General features: G+C 37.4%; 1 protein-coding gene across 1 annotated transcript in view; it reads right to left on the reverse strand.

The window, feature by feature from the left end:
* Positions 1-12,742, reverse strand: part of CATSPERE (catsper channel auxiliary subunit epsilon) — a 193,828-nt gene that overhangs the window by 71,319 nt on the left and 109,767 nt on the right. The gene's annotated exons all lie outside the window — the stretch shown is intronic.

A 12,742-nucleotide genomic window follows, 5' to 3' on the forward strand; every position in this document is an offset into this window, starting at 1 on the left:
TCCAGATAGAGTTCTGTTTTTGACTTCTAGTTTAATTCCATTGTGTTTAGAGAACATTCTTTCAAATTTGCTGAGGTTTACTCAATGACTCTGTATATGGTCTATCTTGATAAATGTTCCATGAACACTTGCCAAGAAATGTATTCTGCTGCTGTTGGGTAGACTGTTCTATACATTTTAATTAGATTCAGTGAGCTGCTCAGTTCTTCTATACCCCTGCCTATTTTCTGCTATTCTATTTTCAACTGTAATTACAGATTTGTTCATTTCAACTTCAATTCCATCAGTTTTGATATAGTTTTAAAATGTTGTATTTGTATTTTGATTTTCAGTTAAATATTATTTCTAATTCCCTTAAAACTGTCTTTGTTCAGAGTTATTTAGATGTGTAGTTGTGAATTTTCAAATACCTGAGGGCTTTGTACATATCTTTTTTAAAAAAATTGATTTCTAGTTTAATTCTGTTAAGATCAGAGAACATACTTTGACTTCTATTCTTTTAAATATGTTAAAGTTTGTTTTAGGTTCCAAAATATCGTCTATCTTAGTTAATAGTCCCTGTCTACTTGAAAAGTATGTACTTTCTGCAGTTGATAGGTAGAGTATGTTTTACAAATGTACTATTAGGTCAAGTTTGTTGGTAGTATTACTTAGGAGTCAGCAAACTTTTTCTGGAAAGGGCCATACAGCAAATACTTTAGGTTTGGGGCCATATAACCTCTGTTGGAAATTTTCATCAGTGCTGTTGTAGTGCAAAAGCAGGCAGATATTATACATAAACAAATGAGAATGACTGTGTTTCAATACCATTTACAAAACCATTTACAAAAAAGGTGGCAAAGTGGATTTGACTGATGAGCAATAATTTTCTGATCCCTGCTGTAGTTTCTTTGTACATCCTTGTGATTTTGTCTTTACTTGTATGTTTTATCTATTCCTGAAGAAGGAGTGTGGACATCTTCCAAAAAATTTGTAGACTTACCTATTTCTTTTTTCCATTCAATTAATTTTGGTTCTTGTGTTTTGAAGATTTGTTGTTAGGTATGTCACATTTAGGATTTTTATGTCTTCTTGATGAATTGATCCTTTTATCATTATATAATGCCCCTTTTTATCCTGATTGTTTTCCTAGTTTATTTGATACTAACAAGCCATTCTATCTTTCCTGTAATTAGTGTTTTCTTGATATATCTTTTCTAATATTTTACTTTTAATTCAACGGCATAATTTTAAGTGGACTTCTCATAGAATGCATACAGTTTGATCTTTTTAAAAAAATCCAATTTATCCATTCTTCAGTAGATGGACACTTGAGCTTGTTTCCATAATTTGGCTATTGTAGATAATTCTGCTATAAACATTGGGGTGCATATATCCCTTTGAGTTAGTGTTCTTGTATTCTTTGGGTAAACAGTAGTGCAATTGCTGGATTATTAGATTTTTAACTTTTTGAGAAACCTCCATACTGTTTTCCAGATTGGCTGTACCAGTTTGTATTCCCACCAACAGTACAAGAGGGTTCCCTTTTCTCCACATCCTTGCCAATACCTGTTGTATCTTGTGTTGTTGACTTTACCCATTCTGATGGGTGTGAGATGCCACCTAATTGTAGTTTTGATTTGTATTTACCTGGTGATGAGTGATGTTTAGCATCTTTTCCTGTGTCTGTTGGCCATCTGCATGTGTTCTTTGGAAAAATGTTTATTTATGTCTTCTGCCTATTTTAAAATTGGATTATGCATTTTTGGGGTGTTGAGTTTTATGATTGATGAATGGATAAAGAAGTTGTGACACACACACACACACACACACACACACACACATTGGAAATGGAACATTACTCAGCCATAAAAAAGGAATGAAACCTTGCCATTTGCAACAATGTAGATGTAGCTAGAGAGTATTAGGCTAAGTGAAATTAGTCAGAGGAAGACAAGAACCATATAATTTCATTCATGTGTGGAATTTAAGAAACAAAACAAGTGAGCAAAGGGAAAGAAAAGAGAGAGAGAGAGGCAAACCATGAAATGGATTCTTACCTATAGAGAACTGATGGTTACCAGAGGGGAAGTGGGTGAATTAGTGATGAAGATTAAGAAATGCACTTGTGATGAGCACCAGGTGTTGTATGGAAGGGCTGAATCACTATACTGCACACCTGTAACTAATATCACACTATATGTTAACTACTTGGAACTTAAGTAGGCTCCACATCTGTCCACAGTCTGGGGCTGGAACTCAGGACTCTGAGATCAAGACCTGAGCCAAGATCAAGAGTTGGAAGCTCAACTCACTGAGTCATCCAGGTGCCCCCAACTAACTGGAACTTCAAAAACTTAAAAAAAATCCAATTTGACAATTGATGCCTTTTAATTAGTGCTCTGGCCATTTAAATTTAATGAAATTATTGATATTTTTCTATATATCTCTATTTTATTGTTTAAATTGTATCCTCTGTTTTTGTTCCACTGTTTCCCTTTCTGCTTTCTTTTGGATTATTTGAAAAAAAATTTTAGTATTCCATTTTAATTTATATATTGGGTTGTTTTTTATTCTATCAGTTAAATTTTGTTAGTGGTTGCTCTAGGGGTTGCAATTTATGCCCTTACTTTTCACCTACTTAGAATTAATACTTTAACATTCTAAGTGCTATAAAGACACATCAGTACTCCATAGGTTCCTTTATCCTTCCCCATTACGTTGTAATTGTCCTATATATCAAGATACATTAAAAGCTCCACCAGAAAATATGTTTTAAATTTTGATTTTGGGCAGCCCGGGTGGCCTCTGCCTTTGGCCCAGGGCGTGATCCTGGAGACCCGGGATCCGGTCCCATGTCGGGCTCCCTGCATGGAGCCTGCTTCTCCCTCTGCCTGTGTCACTGCCTCTCTCTGTGTGTGTGTCTCTCATGAATAAATTTTTAAAAATCTTTAAAAAAAATAAAATAAATTCTGCTTTTATACATTTTTTGTCATATCTATTTTAAGGAACTTAAGGGGATAAAAATAATCTACTATATTTACTCATATATCTACCATTTCTGTTGTTCTTTATTGATCTGATGTTTTAAATTTTCCATTTCATTTCTTCCTGAGCTTCATTAGGCATCTATTTCTTTTAGAACAGATCTGTTGGTAACAATTCTCTTAGTTTTCTTTTTTTTCTTAGTTTTCTTTCATCTAAAAATGTCTTTTTCTCCTTAATTCCTGAAAGATATTTTTGTCTAGAAATAGAACTCTAAGTTGATATTTCTTTTCTTTCAGCATTTAACATTGTTTCATTGCCCCCTGTCATCTATGGCTCCAAATGAGAAATCTGCCATCATTTGAATCATTGTTTTCCTATATATGATATGTCATTTTTCTATGGGTGCTTTCCAGTTTTTTTCCTTTAGTTTTTAGTAGTTTGATTGTGAATTTCTTTGCAGTTACCTTGTTTGGAGTTTGGTGAGATTCATGACCCCATACATTTATATTTTTTGCCAAATACAGGAACCTTCTAACCATTAGTCATTCTAATCTTTTTTCTACATGATACTCTTTCTCCTCTCCTTCTTGAGACTTCAATGACATGAATGTTAGACCTTTTGGTATCAAACCATGGGTCTCTAAGACTTGGTTCAATTTTTTAAAAAAGATTTATTTATTTTAGAGAGAGAGAGCACACACAGTGGCAGAGGGAGTGGGAGAGAGTGTCTCAGGCAGATGCTCCGCGGAACAGGGAGCCTGACATGAGGCTCGATTTCATGACTCTGAGATTAGACTTGTGCCAAAACCGAGAGTTCGAGACTTGATCAACTGCACTCCCATGTAATCCAGACTCGGTTGAGTTTGACAATTTTTTCTACTGTTTAGATTGGAAAGTTTCTATTGATGTCACTTGAGTTTTGCTGACTGTTTCCTCTATCATATCATTTCCATTTTGCTATTGAGCACGTCTAATAAGTTTTCATTGCAGTTATTCTATTCATATTCTAAAATATCTGGTTTTGATTCTCTAAAATAGTTTTAAGCATTCTTCTTCTCAAGGATAGTTTTACTGAATGTATATAATTTCAGGTTGACAATAATTTTATTTCAGTTGAGTGTTTTACTCTTTTCTGGCTTCCACTGGTCCTAATTATTTTATTGCCTTGCTTATGATTTGTCTTCTCTGAATGGATACTTTTAATATCTTATTAGTCTTTGATACCATGCAATTTGATTATTTTGTGCTAAGTGGGCCATATTTTTTATCATATCAATTGGCATTTCTTAGTACTTCTGGACTGAGGATTGGTATCTTTAAATCTGAAAAATTCTCAGTTCTTTCTCATCTCTCTAATCTTTCTTTTTTTGCCTATTAAGCATATGAGGTTTTTTTACATTTTAAAAATTTAAATTCAATTTGCCAACATGTAGTATAACACCCAGTGCTCATCCCATCAAGTGCCCTCCTCAGTGCCTGTCACCCAGTTACCCCATCCCCCCACCCACCTCCCCTTCTGCAACTCTTTTTTTGTATCCCAGAGTTAAGAGTCTCTCATGATTTGTCTCCCTCTCTAATTTTTCCCACTCAGTTCCCACCCATTATCCTTTATAATCCCTTTCACTATTTCTTATATTCCATGTATGAGTGAAACCATATGATGATTGTCCTTCTCCAACTGACTTATTTCACTCAGCATAATACCCCCCAGTTCCGTCCACATTGAAGCAAATGGTGGGTATTCGTCTCTTCCAATGGCTGAGTAATATTCCATTGTGCGTGTGTGTATATATACATATACATACATACCACAGCTTCTTTATCCATTCATCTTTCGATGGACACCGAGGCTCCTTCCACAATTTGGCTACTGTGGACATTGCTGCTATGAACACTGGGGTGCAGGTATCCCAGCATTTCACTACATCTGTATCTTTGGGGTAAATACCCAATAATGCAATTGCTGGATCATAGGGTAGCTCTATTTTTAACTTCTTGAGGAACTTTCACACTGTTTTCCAGAGTGGCTGCACCAGCTTGCATTCCCACAGACAGTACAAGAGGGTTCCCCTTTCTCCACATCCTCTCCAACATTTGTTGTTTCCTGTCTTGTTAATTTTTGCCATTCTCACTGGTGTGAGGTGGTATCTCATTGTTGTTTTGATTTGTATTTCCCTGATGGCAAGTGATGCGGGCACTTCCTCATGTGCTTGTTGGCCATGTGTGTCTTCTTTGGGGAAATTTTTGTTCATGTTTTCTGCTCATTTCATGATTGTAATTTTTTGTTTCTTGGGTGTTGAGTTTGATAAGTTCTTTATAGATCTTTGATACTAGTCCTTTATCTGATATGTCATTGGCAAATATCTTCTCCCATTCTGTAGGTTGTCTTTTTGTTTTGTTGGCTGTTTCTTTTGCTAGGCAGAAAGAAGCTTTTTATCTTGATTAAGTCCCAATAATTCATTTTTGCTTTTGTTTCCCTTGCCTTCATAGATGCATCTTGCAAGAAATTATGTGGCCAAGTTCAAAAAGGGTGTTGCCTGTGTTCTCCTCTAGGATTTTGATGGAATCTTGTCTCACATTTAGATCTTTCAACCATTTTGAGTTGATCTTTGTGTATAGTGTAAGAGAGTGGTCTAGTTTCATTCTTCTGCACATGGCTGTCCAATTTTACACCACGTTTTGAAGACACTGTCCCTTTTCCAGTGGATATTCTTTACCGCTTCATCAAATATTAGTTGACCATAGAGTTGAGGGCCCATTTCTGGGTTCTCTATTTGGTTCCATTGATCTATGTGTCTATTTTTGTGCCAGTACCATCCTGTCTTGATGATCACAGCTTTGTAATACCGCTTGAAATCTGGCATTGTGATGCCCCTGGCATTGTTTTTTTTCTTCAATATTCATCTGGCTATTTGGGGTCTTTTCTGATTCCATACAAATCTTAAGGTTATTTGTTCCAACTCTGTGAAGAAAGTCCATGGTATTTTGATAAGGATTGCATGGAACATGTACATTGCCGTGGTAGCATAGACACTTTGACAATATTTATTCTTTCAATCCATGAGCATGGAATGTTTTTCCATCTCTTTGTGTCTTCCTCAATTTCTTTCAGAAGTGTTCTGTAGTTTTGAGGGTTTAGATCCTTTACCTCTTTGGTTAGGTTTATTCCTAGGTATCTTATGCTTTTGGGTGCAATTGTAAATGGGATTGACTCCTTAATTTCTCTTTCTTCCATCTCATTGTTAGTGTATAGAAATGCCACTGATTTCTGGGCATTGATTTTGTATCCTGCCACATTGCTGAATTGCTGTATGAGTTCTAGCAATCTTGGGGTGGAGTCTTTTGGGTTTTCTATGTACAGTATCATGTCATCTGCAAAGAGAGAGAATTGGACTTCTCTGCCAATTGGGATGCCTTTTTTTCTTCTTTTTGTTGTCTGATTGCTGAGGCTAGGACTTCTAGTACTATGTTGAATAATGGTGTGAGAGAATGGACATCACTGTTGTGTTCCTGATCTTAGAGGAGAGGCTCTCAATGTTTCCTCATTGAGAATGATATTCTCATTTATGAGAAAAGCTGTGGGCTTTTCATAAATGGCTTTTAAGACACTGAGGAATGTTCCCTCTATTCCTACACTTTGAAAAGTTTTAATCAGGAATGGATGCTGTATTTTGTCAAATGCTTTCTCTGCATCTATTGAGAGGATCATATGGTTCTTGTTTTTTCTCCTGTTGATGTGACCTATCATGTTGATTATTTTATGAGTGTTGAACCACCCTTGCATCCTGGGGATAAATCCCACTTGGTCATGGTGAATAATCCTCTTAATGTACTGTTGGGATTCTATTGGCTACTATCTTGGTGAGAATTTTTGCATCCATGTTCATTAGGGGTATTGGCCTACAACTATCCTTTTTGATGGAGTCTTTGGTTTTGGAATCAAGGTAATGCTGGTCTCATAAAACAAATTTGGAAGTATTCCCTCCCTTTCTATCCTTCAAAACAGTTTTAGTAGAATAGGTATTATTTCTTCTTTAAATGTTTTATAGAATTCCCCTGGGAAACCAACTGTCCCTGGACTTTTGTGGCTTGGGAGGTTTTTGTTGACTGCTTCAATTTCCTCACTGGTTATTAGCCTGTTCAGGTTTTCTGTTTCTTCCTGTTTCAGTTTTGGTAATTTGTGGGTTTCCAGAAATGCATGCATTTCTAGATTGCCTAATTTGTTGGCATATAGGCTTGTATTGTGATATATTTCCCTCTTAGGACTGCTTTTGTTGTATCCCAAAGATTTTGAGCAGTTGTATTTTCATTTTCATTAGTTTCCATGAATCTTTTTAATTCTTCTCTAATTTCCTGGCTGACCCATTCATCTTTTAGTAAGATGCTCTTTAACCTCCATGTGTTTGAGTTTCTTCCAAATTTCTTCTTGTGATTGAGTTCTAGTTTCAAAGCATTGTGGTCTGAAAATATGCAGGAGACAATCCCAGTCTTTTGGTATCAGTTGAGATCTGATTTGTGACCCAATATGTGGTCTATTCTGGAGAAAGTCCAATTTGCACTTGAAAAGAATGTGTATTCAGTTGCATTTGGATGGAATGTTCTGCATATTTCTATGAAATGTATTTGGTCCAGTGCATCATTCAAGGCCCTTGTTTCTTTAGTGATGTTCTGCTTAGAAAATCTGTCATTTGCTGAAAGTGCCATTTTGAAGTCTCCTACTCTTAGTATATTATTATATAAGTATCTCTTTACTTTGGTTATTAATTGATATACTTAGCAGCTCCCACATTAGAGGCATAAATATTCATGATTGTTAGGTCTTCTTGTTGGATAGACCCTTTAAATATGATATAGTGTACCTCTTTATCTCTTACTACAGTCTTTGGTATAAGCTCTAATTTATCTGATATGAGAATTGCTACCTCAGCTTTCTTTTGAGTACCATTTGAATGGTAAATGGTTCTCTACTCCTTCATTTTCAGGCTGGAGGTGTCCTTAGGTCTAAAATGAGTCTCTTGTAGACAACATGTAGATGGTTCTTGCTTTTTTATCCAGTCTGATACCCTGTATCTTTTGATGAGATCATTTAGCCCATTCATGTTCAGAGTAATTATTGAAAGATATGAATTTAGTGTCATCGTATTACCTATTCAGTCCCTGTTTTTGTGGATTGTTTCTTTGAGCTCTCTATTTCTTTTAGAGGATCCCTCTTAATATTTCTTGCAGAGCCAGTTTGGTGGTTACATATTCTTTCAGTTTCTGACTATCCTGGAAGCTCTTTATCATTCTTTCTACTCTGAATGACAGCCTTGCTGGATAAAGTATTCTTGGCTGCATGTTTTTCTCATTTTGTACCCTGTATATATCATGCCATCCCTTTCTGGCCTGCTAGGTCTCTGTAGAGGTCTGCTATTGATCTGACATTTCTCCCCATATAAGTTAAGAATCTCTTGTCTCAAGCTGCTTTAAGAATTTTCTCTTTATCTTTGAAATTTGCAAGTTTCACTATTAAATGTCCAGGTGTTGAATGGTTTTTACTGATTTTTGGCGGGGGAGGTCCTCTATATCTCTTGGATCTGAATTCCTGTTTCCTTCCCCAGATTAGGGAAGTTCTCAGCTATTATTTATTCAAACATACTTTGTGGTTCTCTCTCTCTCACTCTCTCTCAGCCTCTTCTGGAATCCCAGTTAGGCATATATTCTTCCTTCTCAAGCTATCATCTATTTCCCTAAGCCTTTCCTCATGGGCTCTTAGTTGTTTTTATTTTTCCCTCAGCTTCCTTCCTTTCTATCAACTTGCCCTCTATGTCACTCTTTCACTTCATTAACCCTAGCAGTTAGAGCATCCAGTTTGGGTTGCATCTCAGTTAATCTATTTTTAATTTCAGCCTGTTTAGATATCAATTCTGCAGTAATAAAGTCTCTAGAGTCCTTTATGCTTTTTTCCAGAGCCACCAGTAACTTTATAACTGTACTTCTGAATTGAATTTCTGACATCGTATTTAAATCCAGATTCTGTAACTCTGTGGCAGAGAGTATTGCTTCCAGTTCTTTCTTTTGTGGTGAATTCTTCCTTATAGTCATTTTGTCCCGTGCAGAGTGGCTGTATGAGTGGGCTGAATCAAAACTATCAAACTATGACCTAAGTAAAATACACCATAGATGATTGTGAAGAGGTCAGAGACCAGAAAATAAAAGAAAAACAAGAACAGAGCAAAATAAAACAAAAAGTGAAAAAACAACTTTTAAAACAAAGTAGTAAAAATAAAAAAAAAAAAACAAAACAAAATAAAAAAAATAAAAGAGAAAAGAGAAAAGGGGGGGAGGGGATGGTGGTGGCGAGGAAGTGGTAGTGGAGAGAGAATGTAGTCTCCTTGAGGTGTCCTAGAGGGTGATCCTCTTGTTCTGAGTGTATTTTGTTCTGTATGTTAGAAGATGCTCAATCCCAAATTTATATAAGCCAGCAATACTTATATAAAGACCCAATATGACCACAAAAACAGAAACAAGATAAAAGAGGGGGTCAGAATGGGAAGAAAGAGAGAACTCACAGAATGAACCAACATGGTGTTCCATTTGGTTCTGGGTGAATTTGGTAGTGCGTTACAAGGTACTAACTTCCACCACTGTAAAACAAAATGAGACAGAAAAAACAAAAAACAAATACCCATATCTCATATATCTACCAAAATTAAATTGAATACACTGAAGGGAGTCCAGAAGTGAAAAATATATCTAAGACATGTAATTGTAGAAATATGAAAGTCAAAAAGGAAAAAAACTTAAAAATGAGTAGTTGGTAGTTAAGGTGGGAAAAGAAAAAATATTGGAAATTTTTAGCCTGATATAAAAACAAGTTGTAATGAAAAAAAAAAAAAGGACCCTCTAGTTCTTTTTTTTTTAAGATTTTATTTATTTATTCATGAGAGACAGAGAGAGAGAGAGAGAGAGAGAGAGAGGCAGAGACACAGGCAGAGGGAAAAGCAGGCTCCATGCAGGGTGCCCAACGTGGGACTCCATCCCTGGTCTCCAGGATCACGCCCTGGGCTGCAGAAGCTCTAAATGGCTGAGCCATGCCAGCTGCCCAACCCTCTAGTTCAATATACTATTTTCACTCAGTCCTGGAGCTTTCCAGTGCTGCTTGTTTAGTAAATTTCCATTTCCCTTGTTCTTCCAGCATTTATTCTGGGGGAGGGGTCTGCTGCACTGATTCTTAGGTGTTTGTGCCTGGGCAGAATTGTCCAGCCCCTTGCCTAGTGCTTGGCTCAGTATGAGCTGTTTATCCTGTGAGACCTTTGTTCCCTAAAGGCCCCACCTCTCCAAGGTACAATGTGGAACAAAGAGGAAAAAAAAAAAAAGGCCATGGTCAGATTTCCAGCTGTGGAGTCAAGATCTCCAGGAGTAACTAACCAGTCTCCCAGTCTACACTGGGCTACATGCTCCTGGGCCAGGCCTGGTGCACTGATCCACTGATCTGCACAGCTTGCGGGGTGCCCAGCAGAAGGAAAGGTCTCGCTTTCCTGTACCCTCCACACTTCTTCTGGTCCCAGGGGGAATGGAGGATCTCCGGCTTTGTCCTCTGGTGCCCTAGGATCCAGAACCCTGTGCCGCTGGACCCACACTCCGAAGGGAATGGAGGACAGCCACCTCCATCTGTTGCCAGGCTCTAAAGTAACAGCAGCTCCAGAGCCAGCCCCTGTAACTGGCGGGCTTCTCCCAAATGCCCTGGAGGGCTGTGGCGCTCTAGCCCTTTACCGAGGGGCACCAGTGAGCTATCCCCCAGGCACCCCTCCTCTTATAGTGACTCCGGGAATCTTGATGCTTCGGCCCCTCCTGCGATTCTGCCCAATTTCCCTGCTAAGCCCTTTTCCATCAGGGAAAACTCAGGCATGGATTTTTAAAATTCCCACTTCTCCAGGGCTGTGCTTTTGGGCCCTGGAGGCATTTGCTGCTCTGCTTTAGCCCTGCTAGTCTTGGATCCCCCACTTTAGTTCTTTTTAATTTTTTTCACCTTCATACCTTATTAGTAGTGAATACATTTCTTTCTGTAGCATTCCAGCTGTTCTCTCTTTACATCTCAGGTCAAATTCATAGGTGTTCAGGATGTTTTAAAAGTTATCTAGGTAAGTTTGTGGGACCAGATGAGCTGAGGACCCCTACTCTTCTGCCATCTTGCCCCCCATTCTAAACTTTATTTTGGAATTCTGATTAGACATCTTGGATCTTCTCCACTGAATTTTACATTTCAATTTTCATTAGTTTTACCAAAGCTATTACATAAAATTTAATATTTTAGCATTTATTTTTATATATTAAAAATTTTGAAATACAATCCACATACAGAAAATGGATTGAATAGAAAAATATATAGCTGGAAGATTTGTGACAAAACAGAGGTCTGTGTAATGACCTTAGAGATTTAGAAATGGAATATCATCAGAACTCCTGAATGCCACCCATGCGCTCTCACAGTCACTATGTTTTTCCTTTCCGGGATAATCGCTATCCTAAATCTTAGAGTAATGAGTTTCTTGCTTTTATTTTTACTAATTGCCTTGCCATTTGGTAGATTCCTTTCTCCTTATGTCTTCCATTTATTTAAATCTATTAAAGATATTTTATATTTTGTCAACTTTAATACCTGATGTCCTTGCAGGAATGATTCTATTCTTTATTGTTTCTCCTGACTCCCATGGCATCTTGTTTCTTTGTGTGTTTTGTCATTTTTTACTGTGAGGTCAATTTTTTTCAGAATGTTATCTGTGGAAAATTTTCAAAGCCTGACTTGAGGCTTAATTTCTCCAGAAATTGTTGTGTTTACTTCTGCTTGGTGCTAGCCTTAATGTTTTTTGAACTACACAGGTGCTGGGACTCTGGGCCCCAAAGCCCATGTGAGTCAGTTCCTGATGACAAATTTTATTTTATTTTATTTTTTAAAAAGATTTTTTTTATTGGAGTTCAATTTGCCAACATATAGCATAACACCCAGTGCTCATCCCGCCAAGTGCCCCCCTCAGTGACCATCACCCAGTCACCCCATCCCCCGCCCACCTCCCCTTCCACTACCCCTTGTTCATTTCCCAGAGTTAGCTGTCTCTCATGTTTTGTCACCCTCTCTGATATTTTCACTCATTTTCTCTCCTTTCCCTTTATTCCCTTTCACTAATTTTTATATTCCCCAAATTAATGAGACCATATAATGTTTGTCCTTTTCTGATTGACTTATTTCACTCAGCATAATACCCTCCAGGTCAACCCACGTCGAAGCAAATGGTGGGTATTTGTCGTTTCTAATGGCTGAGTAATATTCCATGTATATATAGACCACATCTTCTTTATCCATTCATCTTTTGATGGACACCGAGGCTCCTTCCACTGTTTGGCTATTGTGGACATTGCTGCTATAAACATCGGGGTGCAGGTGCCCCGGCGTTTCACGGCATCTGTATCTTTGGGGTAAATCCCCAGCAGCGTAATTGCTTGGTCACCTGATGACAAATTTTAAAGACAGACTTTTCTCTCCTTTGAAGAGCTAAAGCTCACATAGATTTCATTATTTTGGAAAATTTTTGAAGGTTCTTGTTTTATGAAAAAATGATTATCAGATGTCCTACCTTGCACAGGCCCAAGGCCTTGTGTCCAAGTACCAGAGATCTAAATATCTAAATTAGTATATGTGCTTACAGAAGGTGAGATGTTAGAATTGGCTTATGCCTCTGGATTAGTGATCTAGGACTACCCCATTCCTCTCAGGATTTCCCCTACTTCCATATAA

This window comes from Vulpes lagopus, chromosome 1 (genome assembly GCF_018345385.1).
Source record: "Vulpes lagopus strain Blue_001 chromosome 1, ASM1834538v1, whole genome shotgun sequence".
Taxonomy (NCBI): domain Eukaryota; kingdom Metazoa; phylum Chordata; class Mammalia; order Carnivora; family Canidae; genus Vulpes; species Vulpes lagopus.